We start from the raw sequence: 6,631 nt of genomic DNA, 5'->3' as shown, positions 1-6,631 counted from the left end.
CAGTTTTCTCTCAAGTTATCTCCTCCTTGGACCACACCACAGCACCACTTAGGGTGACAAATGATCTGTTCTTGTCTTTAGATTCAGGAAATTAGACTGGCAATGGCATTTTAATATACACATTATGATATATATATTTTCGATCTCTCAGCTGCCTTCGACACAGGCAGTCACTCCATGCTCTTGGACCGCATTAAGCATGTTGTTAGCATTCAGGTACAGGCCCTTTAGTGATTTGCCTCATACCTCCAGGACCCCTCCAGGCTCCTCCAGCCTCTGTCAGAATTGATAATGTGTCCTCTTCCTCTGCACCCATCTCCTGTGGAGTACCACAAGGCTCCAAATCAGGCCTAATTTTATTTTCCACATATACGCTTCCTTTGGGATCTATTTTCAGATATAATATCTTCACATAATTGTTATGCCGACAACACACAGCTGTGCCTTAAATTGCGTTTTGAATTGGATGGCAGGTCCTAATCTTGGGCCCATCAGATTCCACAGCCACAATCAATCCCCTTGGGCCTCTGTCTTCAAAATGTAAATACCCTCTCAAAGAATGTTGGTGTTTTCTATGATTATAGTTTCAAATTTGATAAATCAATTTAGTTGTCAGCACTTGCTTCTACCATGTTAGATCACCTGCAAAATTAAAACATTTAGAGACTTTTTCATCCTCTCTTGTCGACTACTGTAATTCTCTGTATGTAGGATAGTCAGCCCTATCTCGCCTGCAGCTGGTTCAAAATTCAGCAGCAGGACTCCTCGCCAGTACCAGAAAGAGAGATGTTATCTCCCCACACTGGCCTCACTTGTTACCAGAGAAGTGCAGAATTGATTTTAGGATTATTTTATTTAGTTATAGAGCACTGCATGGACTGGCACCAGGTTACATCTCAGAACTACTTACCCCCTGATCCACCCCACAACCCTCAGATCTGTTGAACAATAACTGCTGTCCATTTCACACACCCAGTTAAAAACCAGAGGTGAATGAACATTTTCAGTTATTGGCTCTAAATTGTAGAATAGTTTGCCACTAACAATTAGATCGCCCCCCTCCATTGATACTTTTAAAGCCTGTCTAAAGACCCATATCTTTTCTTTAGCCTCTTAATTGTTATGATGAAGACATGCTTGACTGCTCTGGTTTTTATTTGTTTATATTCTATTTTGTTGATGTACACTGCTGTTTTTGTTGTGATTTTATCAAGCTATCCAATCCTTTATTAATTTACTTACATCCTTTTTTTTATGTTGGTGTTTGATTTAATCTCTCTGTAAAGCCCCCTTTTGTTATTTTTAAATGTGCTCTATAAATAGACGTGACCTCGAAATATTATATGTAGGTATTACTCAGAATCATCATTTATCAACCTTCAGTACAATCATGATGATCATATTGTATAGCATAACATATTTTATACATTTATTTTGTTAAAATGAACAATTCCAAGCTTAATGTGTTTGCTTTGAACATGTACATGAAAGTTTTGTCTTATGTAATGAAAGAGTGGAACACAGTTCATGTGAACATCAGTTTATTTTATTTGTGATTTGTCATACATTTGCATTATGATACGATTAATTTTGAAGAAATAGCCATATCAATATAATGATCTCAACTATTGTGCCCCGGCCAACTGATAGCTAAAAAAAGCATTATACATGATGATAGCACTGTAGTAGTCGGCGCATGTTTTAAACATGCTGGCCAATATAAACAAACATCATTTGTACCTATAAACATGGAATGCATGTGGAAAATTCTAAATCCTTCATGAACTGCACTTACTGTAGGATAAATGTTTCTAGTATAGTATCAGTTAGTAGCAAAGGGCAGCAAAATACGTTGCAGATTATTAATGTTAAATGTGGCAAAACATTAAATTCAAGCCAATCAGAGTCACATCTCAACACATGGGCTCATTAGGAAAGGTACTGATCAAACAGCAACATAAAGAGACATCAAGAAAGTCATTACAGGACTGAGCAACCTGGAGTTGGCGGAGGTGAAAGTGTTTATGCAAAATAACATTATGCATATGCTACATGTTTGAAATAGCAATGCCTTACGTAAGGTAATACAAGTTAACAATATTTGGGCCTCAATTATTCATTCAGAGTGCATTTCAGTTGTGGGAAACCTTAAGAGACTCTGGAGACTTGTTCTTTAAATTGCTGCAACCTTATAGGCAGGCTCGTTTGCCATGATTTAATGTGCATCTTTTCATAGACCTCAATTATCAATTAACTGTAAGTGTATACCACTGGGAATATCCTCAGTTGTGTCCACCACATTAACATCCATTAGAAGCGAATCACCTGTCTGCGCTGGAGCTCCTCAGCTGCTGAATGTTTTCCTCTGGGCTGCAATCTGTCATAGAGGGGCAAAAAAGGACTGGTAAGATAATCATTTGCAATTGCTTGTGAATCATTATAAGGTGCTCACAAATCTCAAAATCAACGGTTTGGATCACTCTGAATAAGCGGTAAGCCTGAAGACTGATTCCTCTAATTATGAACATGGCAGGAGAGTGGGACCACCATAAAAAAAGCAAATGTGTGACTTCATTAAGTGTTGAAACATTTGCTGGAGGTCTCGTGTAAATTTAAGAACTAAGATCTTTATAATCAAAAGCTAGGTTGTGTAACTGCAGTGGAAAACTGAAGTTTGCCATGTCATGAAGCTTTCCTGAGTCAATTAGCGGCAGAAGTTTTATGATTATATAATTGCTATCAAAAGCAATTATGACTTTGATAATACATGAATGGAGCAACATGATTATAAACAGAAAGCGCACCTCATAAGGCAGCGCATTTCAAACATAACACTATTAATTTTCTGCGTGCTGAGTCAGGCATGCTGACAGTTGACTACTTTATGCTAAGCGACTCTGCTTTCCCCGCCCTCTGCCCACTTATTTTAGGGAACTTGAAAGAAGGTACCTGGATATTTGGTACGGACATTTTTGTAGAGCACAATCATGATTAACATCTAGGTGAAGCGAGGGAAAACCTAATTAGCAACAAACAGCCTCTTTGTGTCGTCTCTGCTGCCGTCAAACACTTGATGTAGCCTTTATTTGCCGGCCTGTGATGTGTGTTCCTTGGGGTGTGCATGGTAGGTACACCGGCAAACACCAGGCAGACTTTTGAGTTGGAAGACAATAAGGAGGGAAGGAGAAAGAGAAGTGAAGGCAGTGGAGCTTTGATGTTTCTAGATGTACAACTTACAGCTGCTTTTGTAGATGTCCTTTAAGAATTTAGCTAACTTTAAACCGCAATCCTGCTCAGTGTGTGGGCTTGAAAGAATATTATAGCATATGGTTTAAAAAATATTCATATTGCTATCCTCCCACACCATATCAGAAAATACTTACCACATGCAGCAGTGTTGTTTGATATTTGCTGAGTTCCTATTGAGTTCCAAAATAGTGATACTGTTAAAAGTGCAAGATGTCAGCAGGATAAAGGAAGCTGTATGACCACAGATATTGACTACTGGATGGATTGTCATGGATTTTTGTACGTTCATGGTCCCCAGACCCTTGCCGGGCCAGGTCTCATCAGTATGTTCCTCTTGCGCCACCAGCATGTAGACAGACACAAATTTTGGATGGGTTGCCATTAAATTTAGCACATTTCCATGGTGCCCATAGGACAAACCCTAATGGCTTTGATGGTCCCCTGACTTTACCTCTACTGCCATCCGCTAGCCAAAATTTCAACACTTTATTACCAAATATATGGAAAACAAATGGCATTCTCATTTGCCTCAGCTACTCTGTATACAGTGGTAATTAGCAAATGATAGCATGCTAACAAACTAAACTAAAATGACGAACAAGGTAAACAACATACCTGCTAAACATCAGCATGTTGATGTTAGCAACTAGCTCAAAGCACCACTGTGTCTAAATACAGCCTCACAGAAGACGCTAGCATGGCTGTAGACTCAGACTTAGTCTTGTTTCATTAATGATATTTCTTTTTCATTTATTTATAATGAATTTTAAAAGGCAGAGGCTGAAAAGCAATAAAATATTTCTTTAATATTTTGATGGGATTATAACGAAATCCCTGATTTGCCTGGGATTCTTAGACCGTTTTGTGTGGTTTCAGACACATAAGAAGAGTTTCATCATCAGTGGCGATCTTGGATTAGCTCAGCCTTTTGCATCAGCATGAATGAGACACTCCTGCACTGGGAGACTTGATGCATTTTGGTCCAGACCCTTTCCTGGGTACCCGTGGGAGACAGCGTGTCAAAACATCTACTTCTAATGACTGCCTACTTTGTCTAGCTCATTTTAACTGGGGGCTCTGTGCCAAGCCTTTGCCCATGCCAGGATTTAGGCCTCGGTGACAGTAACAGTTTTAGTCATATCTTGGCAGGTATGCTTATGCCGAGGCTTTCTGCAAGCAGGAAGTTTGGGGTTTGGCTGGTGTTATATTAACAGGATCTGTCACCTCAGCTAGGCCCAGAGCTGAAATCAGATCTCACACACCTCTCTGCCTAACAGTGATGGATCGTGTTGCTGCTTGACCACTGAGAACTTGCAGAACAAGAGACATGTTACAGCTTAACTGTTGCACCTGTGTCTAATGACTGTCCTTTTTTTCCAGGTTTGCAATGCTTAGGCACTGAGTTGAGTTCTAACAAAAACACAAAAAAAAGCTAATGTTGTCACAATGTTTTCCCCCCAAATTACCTGCAGTTTCATCATCTCCCTGTAGCTGAAGCTTTTGTCATCGACAGTGTCACGGTATATAACACTGCTGTTGTGTCTTTTAGCTCTCTCCAGTACTGTAAAGCTTGGTCCCATCTTGCCCTTGACAGAGGAGCTTGTCACCCTCACACCGTAATTATACCAGAGCTGACGTCTCCTCTTTCCATTGAATTATTGAGAAGGTGAAGAGGACACAAGATCCCATGTAGTGAGAGGCAGCATGGTCGGCCTCGGGGTAAGAAGATCCAAAATGGACGCTGCTGCGTGGAAACAGGCAACCTACAGATGAAACTGTTTTTATTATTTTCAGTTTTCTACTGTATCAGACACATTTTGAATTACTACTTGTCTGATAGAAGCCAAAAAAATAAAAAGGAACACAGAGAAATGTGGAATTATGCACACAAGCGTCTTTGTATGTACACAAGACTTCTAGGATAGAGTGCCAGCTTATGCAGGATGTGTTTCACACCCCTTTGGCAACTTTAAACTACAGAAGCACAAGTGATTTCTAATCTGTGGTGCCAGTAGAAATACTGGGCCCCTTGATAAAAGCGAAACAACAGCTGTAACACAATAAATATGAGCCATGGTCAAATAAGATGGGCATCCCTGTCCTTTTAGGATTGAGAATACAAATGTCAGGACAGCAGACTTCAGCAGTCAGACTCCCCGTAGACAAGTGTTTTTATTACACAGGAAATCCTGCCACTCTTCTCTCGCAAACCAGCCTGTGCTTGTGCAGTCTGCCGCTCGCGGTATCTACGGTAGATATACATTTCATAAAATGCACAGAAACCAACCTCAGACTCCCTGTATGTCTGCACACCCAGTTTCACTCGTCAGAGGAGGTTTGTTTCACAATCTAAATGAGACTTATTTTATTGCATGAAAAGTCCACGTGCCTCTTTGCAAAGCTGATGTCCAATTCACTGTCAGCATGTCACTGACTCCAGAATTTGGCTCCTACATGAATAAATGTTTGTTATTTCTAGGTCTACATTAAACAGACCAAAGTCAAAGAAATACTGCAGAACATGCTCTCTTCTTAGGAGTGGATTCCCGCCTCTGTTAACATTAAGTGGCTTCGATTTCAAACCAGGGGAAAGAAATAATAAGAAGGAAAATAATCATGGTGTGAATGAACAACCCTGCCAAGAAAATGGTTTTATAAGTGAATGTGCTCTGAGAAACATCTTACAATAGCAGCTGCAGAAGGGGAAAAAAAAAAAAAAAACAACCTTTCACCATGTTCCTGTTCACAACTCACCTCTTCACTTCTTAGTTACCATGGCACCATGGGGTTTGTAGATCATACATGATATCCTTTCATTCTGCCTACTCTCATACTCTACTCACATTTTAAGTGAACGTTATGCTTCTAAAGATGCAGTGTGGACAAATCAACAAGTGGTGACACATTTCCCAGTGAGAGACTCATGAGATGTTTGACAAGATCGTCGCCGTGGCTCAAGAGAAGTGACATTTGAACGAATGAATATTAAACACAATAAGGGCTTTGTGCTGCATTCCAAGCAAAAGCATATCAATTGAAATGTCTGAAGCACTCAATCATTTCTGATCAATTCAGCATTTGTCACACCCAGCTACTACTCGAGCTTTAAAGGACACATTTTATGAAAACATTTTATGGTTCAGAGAATCTTGTTTTCCTTCTTCTGAAGGGGGGGGGGGTCACATGATGTCACAATCAGTGTTTCTTATGTAATCCACACAAGGGAGTTTACATAATCTACTCTATGGTAAGACCTTGAGCTTTCTGTAATATAATAGAGGACTTTTATTTACCTGAGAATTTGTCAGTATTTCTAAACACACGGGGGGGAAATAACATATTTCTCCTTTTCACTCCAAGCTGTCTTCCACACAGGAACCCA

The 6,631-nt window shown here is 39.9% G+C and overlaps 1 long non-coding RNA gene across 1 annotated transcript; it reads right to left on the bottom strand.

Moving 5' to 3' along the window:
- Positions 1 to 1,528: 1,528 nt before the first annotated feature.
- On the bottom strand, positions 1,529 to 6,395 carry LOC119885470. The gene is made up of 2 exons (XR_005441346.1): positions 4,716 to 6,395; positions 1,529 to 2,377 (listed from the first exon to the last, which is right to left on the bottom strand). It is a non-coding gene; the product is annotated as an uncharacterized LOC119885470 (long non-coding RNA).
- Between the last annotated feature and the right edge of the window lie 236 nt (positions 6,396 to 6,631).

The sequence above is a fragment of the Micropterus salmoides genome, unplaced genomic scaffold (assembly GCF_014851395.1).
Source record: "Micropterus salmoides isolate LMB-PRFRI ecotype aquatic unplaced genomic scaffold, ASM1485139v1 Ms_hic_scaffold_4, whole genome shotgun sequence".
Lineage (NCBI taxonomy): Eukaryota > Metazoa > Chordata > Actinopteri > Centrarchiformes > Centrarchidae > Micropterus > Micropterus salmoides.
The sequence above is the reverse complement of the archived record's forward strand: the minus strand, read 5'-3'. Positions and strand labels throughout refer to the sequence as shown.